The 12,500-nt window shown below is 56.4% G+C and overlaps 2 non-coding genes and 1 pseudogene across 2 annotated transcripts; all 3 read left to right on the forward strand.

Moving 5' to 3' along the window:
* The first annotated feature begins 3,337 nt into the window (after positions 1-3,337).
* On the forward strand, positions 3,338-5,247 carry LOC126435052 (small subunit ribosomal RNA). Its single transcript, XR_007579702.1, has one exon. It is a non-coding gene; the product is annotated as a small subunit ribosomal RNA (ribosomal RNA).
* A 351-nt stretch (positions 5,248-5,598) lies between these two features.
* On the forward strand, positions 5,599-5,753 carry LOC126435180 (5.8S ribosomal RNA). The gene has a single exon (XR_007579742.1). It is a non-coding gene; the product is annotated as a 5.8S ribosomal RNA (ribosomal RNA).
* A 188-nt stretch (positions 5,754-5,941) lies between these two features.
* Positions 5,942-12,500, forward strand: part of LOC126435150 (large subunit ribosomal RNA) — a 10,107-nt pseudogene continuing 3,548 nt past the window's right edge.

Raw genomic sequence — 12,500 nt, forward strand, 5'->3', positions numbered from 1 at the left:
AACAAACCGGCCGCCCCGCCCCCCCATTAAACCTTTCCTTACAACAATGTGTAAATTAACCTAACCTATATCGTACCGTAACCTAACCTATATCGTACCGTAACCTAACCTACGTCGTACCTTAACCTAACCTACGTCGTACCTTAACCTAACCTACGTCGTACCTTAACCTAACCTACGTCGTACCTTAACCTAACCTACGTCGTACCTTAACCTAACCTACGTCGTACCTTAACCTAACCTACGTCGTACCTTAACCTAACCTACGTCGTACCTTAACCTAACCTACGTCGTACCTTAACCTAACCTACGTCGTACCTTAACCTAACCTACGTCGTACCTTAACCTAACCTACGTCGTACCTTAACCTAACCTACGTCGTACCTTAACCTAACCTACGTCGTACCTTAGCCTAACCTACGTCGTACCTTAGCCTAACCTACGTCGTACCTTAGCCTAACCTACGTCGTACCTTAACCTAACCTACGGCGTACCTTAACCTAACCTACGTCGTACCTTAACCTAACCTACGTCGTACCTTAACCTAACCTACGTCGTACCTTAACCTAACCTATGTCGTACCTTAACCTAACCTATGTCGTACCTTAACCTAACCTATGTCGTACCTTAACCTAACCTATGTCGTACCTTAACCTAACCTATGTCGTACCTTAACCTAACCTATGTCGTACCTTAACCTAACCTGTGTCGTACCTTAACCTAACCTGTGTCGTACCTTAACCTAACCTGTGTCGTACCTTAACCTAACCTGTATTGCGCCTTAACCTAACCTGTATTGCGCCTTAACCTAACCTGTATTGCGCCTTAACCTAACCTGTATTGCGCCTTAACCTAACCTGTATTGCGCCTTAACCTAACCTGTATTGCGCCTTAACCTAACCTGTATTGCGCCTTAACCTAACCTGTATTGCGCCTTAACCTAACCTGTATTGCGCCTTAACCTAACCTGTATTGCGCCTTAACGTAACCTGTATTGCGCCTTAACGTAACCTGTATTGCGCCTTAACGTAACCTATATTGCGCCTTAACCTAACCTATATTGCGCCTTAACCTAACCTATATTGCGCCTTAACGTAACCTATATTGCGCCTTAACGTAACCTATATTGCGCCTTAACGTAACCTATATTGCGCCTTAACGTAACCTATATTGCGCCTTAACGTAACCTATATTGCGCCTTAACGTAACCTATATTGCGCCTTAACGTAACCTATATTGCGCCTTAACCTAACCCACATTGCGCCTTAACGTAACCTATATTGCGCCTTAACGTAACCTATATTGCGCCTTAACGTAACCCACATTGCCCCTTAACGTAACCCACATTGCGCCGTAACGTAACCCAACACACGTTGGGCCTTAACCCAACACACGTTGGGCCTTAACCCAACACACGTTGGGCCTTAACCCAACACACGTTGGGCCTTAACCCAACACACGTTGGGCCTTAACCCAACACACGTTGGGCCTTAACCCAACACACGTTGGGCCTTAACCCAACACACGTTGGGCCTTAACCCAACACACGTTGGGCCTTAACCCAACACACATTGGGCCTTAACCTGCTCTGTAATTGTCATACGACGCGTTAAATTAGTGTAGTGTTGCCTAACTGCAACCCCCGCAATATAGTTTGCTACTCGCACTGCCCGGTCCCCAGTGTATCGCTTCATGTTAAACACCTTGCAGCTATACACTGTAATGTGGATGGCAGCAGGACGTACATGCTCAATGCCCTTTGCAGTTGTTCATTGGCATTTGCAGTTGTTCATTGGCATTTGCAGTTGTTCATTGGCATTTGCAGTTGTTCATTGGCATTCGCATGGCGAAGCACTTAGCCTACGCTGTGGTACGGCCTGTGTCAACTGTCCGCTGATGTTGTACGTCCAAATCACACACTGTACTGCACATTGGTCCTCATGTACTGAATGATACATCGTGGTACATGTGACCGTACAACGACTGCGCCAACAACGGCGAACCATGCGGTCCAAATGTTGTGCACTCAGCTACGTGTCGTCTCCCTATAAGAGCTGGATTGCAGTGTGGTATGCCCTGGATGGCGATCAGCATGAGCCGTCTGTTGATGTAGTGGCGCGTGTTGTCAGACGTAGTCGTCTCCTCTCACACACCGTGATAGCATGGTGCACTGCGTTCCACATCTGCGACATGCGACAGAGGCCGGTTGACAGTCGTTCGCGCAATGGACATCGCATACGTACGGGGGCCACCTTCCACGTGTTCGCGAAGCGTGCACATGTTGTTGCGTGTATGTGGGCAGACATAGTGTGTCGTGACACCTGACACAGGCATGCAACAATCGTTGAATTTGCAAATGGCGATGGACGCCTACGTTTGCTGGTGACGTTACGCAAATGAACAACTGGTAAACCGTTGTGGTGCGGTTGTTCTCGCTAGAGGTGAATCAGTGATGGCGACGATCGGTTGAGCTACCAACCGGTTGTTCCAGCGATACCCACCATGCCCACGAACGTGAATGGCATCTGGGTGTGAAGCGATACGCGGCGGTGGCTGGGTGGGACCGTCCCCGGCCGGTGAGGGGGGGCCTCCCGGCGTGCTGGCCGCGCGGTGCGTGGGCGCACGCGCTACAGCCGGCTGGTGGGGGCGGCCAGTGGCAGGCGCGCCGGCCGACGGAGGCGGCAGGCGGCGCAGCTGCGCGCCGGCGCACCCTGCACGCGGCGCCGTGCGGCCAAAGTAGGTCCTCGCGGGCCCGGTGCGAAGCGCGGTGGACATCTGCAGTGTGCTGGTCCGATTGAGGACTGTGTGCGCTGAGGATGCGCCGCCGCCCGGCGCTCGGCGCCGCGACGCCGTCTGCTGCTCGGTCGCCTCTGCGGTTCTCGCAGGTGGTTTGTATCGCAGCTGTGCGGACGTGTTGGCGCGTGCGCTGTGCTGGGAGAGTTCGCTTCGGCACCCAAGTGGGGCTTTTGTCCTTCTGTGGCGCTGGCGTTGGAGCTGCCGGTCACCGTAGGTGGCGCGTGTTGTCTCCCGCCGGCAATGCCACGACAGCACGCTCCCGGGCCTCTGTCGGCAGCGGCAAGCTCAGTTGGGAGCACGGGTGGTCGCACCTAAAGCGTCTACTCGCCAAACTCCGGGCGATTGCGCCTCTCTCGAACCCGACCAAGTACTTAGGACGGCGCTGCGCGCCGCCGGGACCTGAGAGGGTTTCGAGGTGTATGGTGCAGGGGAGCTCAGCCTCCTCCTGTTTGCAGAATAATTGAGCGGACGCTTGCGTGTTCGCGCGGGCCCCCGGGACACACTCCCGGGCGGCCGGCTGCTCAGCTCTAGTTGACGCAGCTCCCTGGTTGATCCTGCCAGTAGTCATATGCTTGTCTCAAAGATTAAGCCATGCATGTCTCAGTACAAGCCGCATTGAGGTGAAACCGCGAATGGCTCATTAAATCAGTTATGGTTCCTTAGATCGTACCCACGTTACTTGGATAACTGTGGTAATTCTAGAGCTAATACATGCAAACAGAGTCCCGACCAGAGATGGAAGGGACGCTTTTATTAGATCAAAACCAATCGGTCGGCTCGTCCGGTCCGTTTGCCTTGGTGACTCTGAATAACTTTGGGCTGATCGCACGGTCCTCGTACCGGCGACGCATCTTTCAAATGTCTGCCTTATCAACTGTCGATGGTAGGTTCTGCGCCTACCATGGTTGTAACGGGTAACGGGGAATCAGGGTTCGATTCCGGAGAGGGAGCCTGAGAAACGGCTACCACATCCAAGGAAGGCAGCAGGCGCGCAAATTACCCACTCCCGGCACGGGGAGGTAGTGACGAAAAATAACGATACGGGACTCATCCGAGGCCCCGTAATCGGAATGAGTACACTTTAAATCCTTTAACGAGTATCTATTGGAGGGCAAGTCTGGTGCCAGCAGCCGCGGTAATTCCAGCTCCAATAGTGTATATTAAAGTTGTTGCGGTTAAAAAGCTCGTAGTTGGATTTGTGTCCCACGCTGTTGGTTCACCGCCCGTCGGTGTTTAACTGGCATGTATCGTGGGACGTCCTGCCGGTGGGGCGAGCTGAAGGCGTGCGACGCGCCTCGTGCGTGCTCGTGCGTCCCGAGGCGGACCCCGTTGCAATCCTACCAGGGTGCTCTTGAGTGAGTGTCTCGGTGGGCCGGCACGTTTACTTTGAACAAATTAGAGTGCTTAAAGCAGGCAAGCCCGCCTGAATACTGTGTGCATGGAATAATGGAATAGGACCTCGGTTCTATTTTGTTGGTTTTCGGAACCCGAGGTAATGATTAATAGGGACAGGCGGGGGCATTCGTATTGCGACGTTAGAGGTGAAATTCTTGGATCGTCGCAAGACGAACAGAAGCGAAAGCATTTGCCAAGTATGTTTTCATTAATCAAGAACGAAAGTTAGAGGTTCGAAGGCGATCAGATACCGCCCTAGTTCTAACCATAAACGATGCCAGCCAGCGATCCGCCGCAGTTCCTCCGATGACTCGGCGGGCAGCCTCCGGGAAACCAAAGCTTTTGGGTTCCGGGGGAAGTATGGTTGCAAAGCTGAAACTTAAAGGAATTGACGGAAGGGCACCACCAGGAGTGGAGCCTGCGGCTTAATTTGACTCAACACGGGAAACCTCACCAGGCCCGGACACCGGAAGGATTGACAGATTGATAGCTGTTTCTTGATTCGGTGGGTGGTGGTGCATGGCCGTTCTTAGTTGGTGGAGCGATTTGTCTGGTTAATTCCGATAACGAACGAGACTCTAGCCTGCTAACTAGTCGCGTGACATCCTTCGTGCTGTCAGCGATTACTTTTCTTCTTAGAGGGACAGGCGGCTTCTAGCCGCACGAGATTGAGCAATAACAGGTCTGTGATGCCCTTAGATGTTCTGGGCCGCACGCGCGCTACACTGAAGGAATCAGCGTGTCTTCCTAGGCCGAAAGGTCGGGGTATCCCGCTGAACCTCCTTCGTGCTAGGGATTGGGGCTTGCAATTGTTCCCCATGAACGAGGAATTCCCAGTAAGCGCGAGTCATAAGCTCGCGTTGATTACGTCCCTGCCCTTTGTACACACCGCCCGTCGCTACTACCGATTGAATGATTTAGTGAGGTCTTCGGACTGGTACGCGGCATTGACTCTGTCGTTGCCGATGCTACCGGAAAGATGACCAAACTTGATCATTTAGAGGAAGTAAAAGTCGTAACAAGGTTTCCGTAGGTGAACCTGCGGAAGGATCATTACCGACTAGACTGCATGTCTTTCGATGTGCGTGTCGTGTCGCGCAACACGCTACCTGTACGGCTCGCAGTAGCCGTGCGCCGCGTGCGGAACCACGCGTGCTTCTCAAAACTAACGCCAATGTTGTGTGGTACGAGCGCTGAAGCGCTGGAGCGGCTGGCCTGCGGCACCTGGCGCCTGGCGCCGGTTTTGAATGACTTTCGCCCGACTGCCTGTCCGCTCCGGTGTGGAGCCGTACGACGCCCATCGGCCGTGAGGCCGTTGGACACAGAACGCTTGAACAGGGGCCGCCACACGCCTACGTCCCGCCTATGCAACTGTCTTGAAAGAGACAGTGGAAACTAAGAAAAGATCACCCAGGACGGTGGATCACTCGGCTCGTGGGTCGATGAAGAACGCAGCAAATTGCGCGTCGACATGTGAACTGCAGGACACATGAACATCGACGTTTCGAACGCACATTGCGGTCCATGGATTCCGTTCCCGGGCCACGTCTGGCTGAGGGTCGGCTACGTATACTGAAGCGCGCGGCGTTTGCCCCGCTTCGCTGACCTGGGAGCGTCGCGGCCGCCTGTGGGGCCGGCCGCGCCTCCTTAAACGTGCGATGCGCGCCCGTCGCCTGGCGGTTCGCATACCGGTACTTACTCGGTAGCGTGCACAGCCGGCTGGCGGTGTGGCGTGCGACACCTCGTACAACGACCTCAGAGCAGGCGAGACTACCCGCTGAATTTAAGCATATTACGAAGCGGAGGAAAAGAAACTAACAAGGATTCCCCCAGTAGCGGCGAGCGAACAGGGAAGAGTCCAGCACCGAACCCCGCAGGCTGCCGCCTGTCGTGGCATGTGGTGTTTGGGAGGGTCCACTACCCCGACGCCTCGCGCCGAGCCCAAGTCCAACTTGAATGAGGCCACGGCCCGTAGAGGGTGCCAGGCCCGTAGCGGCCGGTGCGAGCGTCGGCGGGACCTCTCCTTCGAGTCGGGTTGCTTGAGAGTGCAGCTCCAAGTGGGTGGTAAACTCCATCTGAGACTAAATATGACCACGAGACCGATAGCGAACAAGTACCGTGAGGGAAAGTTGAAAAGAACTTTGAAGAGAGAGTTCAAAAGTACGTGAAACCGTTCTGGGGTAAACGTGAGAAGTCCGAAAGGTCGAACGGGTGAGATTCACGCCCATCCGGCCACTGGCCTCCGCCCTCGGCAGATGGGGCCGGCCGCCCGCGCGGAGCAATCCGCGGCGGGGTCGTGTCCGGTTGCCTTTCCACTCGCCGCGGGGTGGGGCCGTTCCGGTGTGCGGTGGGCCGCACTTCTCCCCTAGTAGGACGTCGCGACCAGCTGGGTGCCGGCCTACGGCCCGGGTGCGCAGCCTGTCCTTCCGCGGGCCTCGGTTCGCGTCTGTTGGGCAGAGCCCCGGTGTCCTGGCTGGCTGCCCGGCGGTATATCTGGAGGAGTCGATTCGCCCCTTTGGGCGCTCGGGCTCCCGGCAAGCGCGCGCGGTTCTTCCCGGATGACGGACCTACCTGGCCCGGCCCCGGACCCGCGCCGCTGTTGGCTCGGGATGCTCTCGGGCGGAATAATCGCTCCCGTCAGCGGCGCTTCAGCTTTGGACAATTTCACGACCCGTCTTGAAACACGGACCAAGGAGTCTAACATGTGCGCGAGTCATTGGGCTGTACGAAACCTAAAGGCGTAATGAAAGTGAAGGTCTCGCCTTGCGCGGGCCGAGGGAGGATGGGGCTTCCCCGCCCTTCACGGGGCGGCGGCCTCCGCACTCCCGGGGCGTCTCGTCCTCATTGCGAGGTGAGGCGCACCTAGAGCGTACACGTTGGGACCCGAAAGATGGTGAACTATGCCTGGCCAGGACGAAGTCAGGGGAAACCCTGATGGAGGTCCGTAGCGATTCTGACGTGCAAATCGATCGTCGGAGCTGGGTATAGGGGCGAAAGACTAATCGAACCATCTAGTAGCTGGTTCCCTCCGAAGTTTCCCTCAGGATAGCTGGTGCTCGTACGAGTCTCATCCGGTAAAGCGAATGATTAGAGGCCTTGGGGCCGAAACGACCTCAACCTATTCTCAAACTTTAAATGGGTGAGATCTCCGGCTTGCTTGATATGCTGAAGCCGCGAGCAAACGACTCGGATCGGAGTGCCAAGTGGGCCACTTTTGGTAAGCAGAACTGGCGCTGTGGGATGAACCAAACGCCGAGTTAAGGCGCCCGAATCGACGCTCATGGGAAACCATGAAAGGCGTTGGTTGCTTAAGACAGCAGGACGGTGGCCATGGAAGTCGGAATCCGCTAAGGAGTGTGTAACAACTCACCTGCCGAAGCAACTAGCCCTGAAAATGGATGGCGCTGAAGCGTCGTGCCTATACTCGGCCGTCAGTCTGGCAGTCATGGCCGGTCCTTGCGGCCGGCCGCGAAGCCCTGACGAGTAGGAGGGTCGCGGCGGTGGGCGCAGAAGGGTCTGGGCGTGAGCCTGCCTGGAGCCGCCGTCGGTGCAGATCTTGGTGGTAGTAGCAAATACTCCAGCGAGGCCCTGGAGGGCTGACGCGGAGAAGGGTTTCGTGTGAACAGCCGTTGCACACGAGTCAGTCGATCCTAAGCCCTAGGAGAAATCCGATGTTGATGGGGGCCATCGTAGCATGATGCACTTTGTGCTGGCCCCCGTTGGGCGAAAGGGAATCCGGTTCCTATTCCGGAACCCGGCAGCGGAACCGATACAAGTCGGGCCCCTCTTTTAGAGATGCTCGTCGGGGTAACCCAAAAGGACCCGGAGACGCCGTCGGGAGATCGGGGAAGAGTTTTCTTTTCTGCATGAGCGTTCGAGTTCCCTGGAATCCTCTAGCAGGGAGATAGGGTTTGGAACGCGAAGAGCACCGCAGTTGCGGCGGTGTCCCGATCTTCCCCTCGGACCTTGAAAATCCGGGAGAGGGCCACGTGGAGGTGTCGCGCCGGTTCGTACCCATATCCGCAGCAGGTCTCCAAGGTGAAGAGCCTCTAGTCGATAGAATAATGTAGGTAAGGGAAGTCGGCAAATTGGATCCGTAACTTCGGGATAAGGATTGGCTCTGAGGATCGGGGCGTGTCGGGCTTGGTCGGGAAGTGGGTCAGCGCTAACGTGCCGGGCCTGGGCGAGGTGAGTGCCGTAGGGGTGCCGGTAAGTGCGGGCGTTTAGCGCGGGCGTGGTCTGCTCTCGCCGTTGGTTGGCCTCGTGCTGGCCGGCGGTGCAGGATGCGCGCGCCTGCGCGGCGTTCGCGCCCCGGTGCTTCAACCTGCGTGCAGGATCCGAGCTCGGTCCCGTGCCTTGGCCTCCCACGGATCTTCCTTGCTGCGAGGCCGCGTCCGCCTTAGCGTGCTCCTCCGGGGGCGCGCGGGTGCGCGGATTCTCTTCGGCCGCCATTCAACGATCAACTCAGAACTGGCACGGACTGGGGGAATCCGACTGTCTAATTAAAACAAAGCATTGCGATGGCCCTAGCGGGTGTTGACGCAATGTGATTTCTGCCCAGTGCTCTGAATGTCAACGTGAAGAAATTCAAGCAAGCGCGGGTAAACGGCGGGAGTAACTATGACTCTTTGACTCCCAAAGCCCACCTGATGCGTAATATATGGACCCTCTCGATTCACCCCTCAGCATCCTTGTGATGTCGGGTGGATGATGGTTCAATTAGCCTCTCGGTGGGAAATCCTAGCTCTGGCCTTCAAGTGGCGGGAGTCGTGAGGGTGCTGCGAAAGGTTTCGCGTAGGTGTACCTTTCCAGTATCCCGACCGACAGAGCAGGGTGCTTTTCGGGCTTGGGGGTTACCTCCCCCCCTGCCTTTGTTACAGCTGGTGCAACTAATAGAAGCAAACGTGGTACCAGGCCTCCCGCTGGAGCGCCTGTGCCAGCTGATGAGCCAGCCAACCAGCCAACCGTTGCGGGTCGAGCGCTGCTCCCCGCTATCTGCCCTGATTGTATGCGGTCCTTCTCCACCAAGACCGGACTTGGTGTCCATCGGCGTCGCGCCCATCCGACTGCTGTTAATGCTGAGATCAAGACCGAGAGGAAGAAGGCCAGGTGGTCCCAAGAAGAGCTCCTGCGTTTGGCCCATGCAGAAGCGACTCTTGCCACCCAGGGTTGCAGATTTTTAAACCAGGAACTTGCAAAGGCCTTCCCCGAGCGTACGCTGGAATCAATTAAATGTCAGCGTAGAGCGCAGCCCTACAAAGACATGGTGGCGAAGTTTGTCACCGAGCTCGCTGGCATGGATCGCGGCCTTCAGGGTCCTCCTCCTAGCGAGCCTGCAGTCAGTCATTCTTTGCCACAGTCTCCACCTCGAGGGGAAGATGTTGACCTAGCCATCTGGTCATTTCTAGTAGAACTCCCCCAATCAGACCGCCGATTCCGCTCGCTTGATGATCTCGTGGCTCTGGGTCCCACCACTAGCCGTGAAACAATCCAGGCTGTGTTGCTGTCTGTTCTTGATGAAGTAGGCAGCAGGGAGCCAGCCGTCCACCAAGCTGCGAGTGTGCGGACCCAACAGCCCCCAGAGCGGAAGCGTGCACGCAGGAGATGGGAGTATGCGGTGGTCCAGCGTGCTTTCAAGAAGAACGGAGCACGCTGTATCAACGGACTTCTCGATGGCACACTCTTGCATCAGCCACCATCCATCCCAGGGCTGATTGAGTTTTGGACAGACCTCTTCTCTCCACCACGTGTCAGGTCTCGACCTCCGCGTGGGGAGGGTCTGTCCGATGAGCTGCTGCCATTCTCGAAGAGGGTGCCCTTCAGTGACCTCTGGGCTCCCATTTCTGCAGAAGAAGCCACCGCTGCTCTCCCACCTCGCAATTCTGCTGCAGGTCCTGACGGCCTCACGCCGACACAACTGCGTCGCCTTCCCCGGGAGGTTCTCCTCAAGATCCTTAATTTCCTCCTCCTTTCCCGTTCCCTTCCTTCCCGACTCCTTCAGGCCAGAACAACACTGCTGCCCAAGAAGACCGCCGCAGCATCCCCTGCTGACTTTCGTCCGATCACAGTGTGCTCGGTGCTGACCAGAGCCTTTCACAAGGTCCTGGTTGGCCGCCTGATGCGCTACTGTGTGTTGGACGATCGCCAGCGGGCTTTCATCCCTCAGGATGGGATGCTTCACAACACCTTTCTTCTGGATCTGGCGATGACTCAGGCGTGCCGAGCTGCCGGCTCGCTGTACTTGGCATCTCTGGATGTGTCAAAGGCCTTCGACTCGCTTGCCCATGCTGCCCTTGGCCCGGTGCTAAGGGCCCATGGTTTGCCGGTCGAGTTCGTTGACTACATCCAGGGATGCTATGAGGCGGGATCGACGGTTATCTGCGCGGATGGGAAGTCGTCAGGTCTAGTGCGGCCTTCGAGGGGTGTTCGGCAGGGTGACCCGCTGTCTCCTATCCTCTTCAACATGTCCATTGACATTCTCTTGTCTCGTCTGCCTGCTTATATTGGTGCACGCATTCTTGGACGGCGGATAAATGCGGCTGCATTCGCCGATGACCTCCTGCTGTTCGCCGAGACTCGTGATGGATTGCAGGAACTTCTCACCATCGCCACGTCGGCCCTGGGGGATCTCGGGCTCGAGGTCAACCCACGGAAGTGTTTTTCTCTCGCCCTTGTCTCATCAGGCCGGGAGAAGAAAACCAAGGTCGACGAGACTGTCATCTTTCGTGCTGGGGGGAACAACATCCCAGCACTGGCGATGGGAGATACTTTCAAGTATCTAGGCCTGCAATTTTCCACGTGCGGACGCAGTCTTTTCCATCCCCGGCGGGAGGTCGAGAAGCAGATGGACATCATCAAGCGTGCACCACTCAAACCTCAGCAGCGGCTTTTTGCCCTTCGCTCTGTTATCCTCCCGGGTATTTTCCATGGCCTCGCCCTTGGGAGGACTCGTCTTGGGGCCCTCTCTTCCCTTGACGTCTGTGTTCGTGCAGCTGTTCGATCTTGGCTGCACCTGCCAGCAGATACGCCGGTCGGTTACTTCCACGCCCCCATCTCTCATGGGGGCTTGGGGGTGCCTGCAGCCCGCTGGCTGGGCCCTCTTCTTCGTAGGAGAAGATTGGCGAAGATGCAGGGACTGGGTGCGGCAGCGGACGATTCTTCCCAGGACTTAATCCAGCGAGAAATTCACCAACTGGACCACGCCCTGCAATGGCAGGGGGAAGTTATAAAGTCCAGTTACCAGTTGGGCCGGTGTTGGGCCGACCGCCTGCACTCGTCGGTCGACGGCGCTGCGCTACATGAGTCTGCCCGAACACCAGGGCAGCACTGCTGGGTCTCCAATACGCGGCAGTTCGTAACCGGCCGCGACTACATCTCATGCCTGCGAGTCCGGATTAATGCCTTACCTACTCGGGCACGGCTGCTACGTGGGAGGGAAGGTGACACCAGTTGCCGCGCTGGCTGCAATGCCACGGAGACTGCCAACCATGTCATTCAACAGTGCTGGAGAAGCGACGGGGCTCGCATTGCTCGACACGATGCCTTGGCGTCCTATCTGGCGCGAGGCCTCCGCCGCAGAGGCTACAATGTTCTGCTAGAGCCTCACCTTCGTACATCTGAAGGCCTGAAAAAGCCAGACATCGTGGCGGTCCGTGACACTGCAGCATTTGTCATCGATGCGCAGGTGGTTGGCGACAACCGTGATCTTGGTAGGTGTCACCGTGAGAAAGTAGCCGTCTACGACAAGCAGGCTGTTTACGACAAGATACGCGAGCTGTTTCCAGTGGCTACGGAATTCACCACCCCGTCGGCGACCATCAACTGGCGTGGGGTTTGGTCTCCAGCCTCTGCTAAAGCATTGCAGGAGGTTGGTGTGACGAAGGGCCACCTTTCAACATTGAGCACCAGAGTACTTCTGGGCAGCATCATGGCGGCGCGGCGCTTCGAATCTATGACTGCCCCTCGCCGCCGCACGATGCCCCGCACTGGCGTTGGTTAGCGTGGTCTCAATCCTTCGGCTGCTGCCTGGCCCCTCAGGCATAATACCTTTCTTTGTTCATGTACTTGTGTTTATTATTAAGTGTGTTTTGTATTTATGTACCATCTGTAAACCCGCTTTGTGGGTATTCACTTAATTTGTGTTATTCACTGTACGTGAATGAAGACGGCTGTGATAGCCAAATGCCTCGTCATCTAATTAGTGACGCGCATGAATGGATTAACGAGATTCCCGCTGTCCCTATCTACTCCATGATTCTGTCTACGCTACGTGCTGGGGATGGAGACACGACCAAGAATTGGGAAGAAAC

The sequence above is a fragment of the Schistocerca serialis genome, unplaced genomic scaffold, assembly GCF_023864345.2.
Source record: "Schistocerca serialis cubense isolate TAMUIC-IGC-003099 unplaced genomic scaffold, iqSchSeri2.2 HiC_scaffold_1196, whole genome shotgun sequence".
Taxonomy (NCBI): domain Eukaryota; kingdom Metazoa; phylum Arthropoda; class Insecta; order Orthoptera; family Acrididae; genus Schistocerca; species Schistocerca serialis.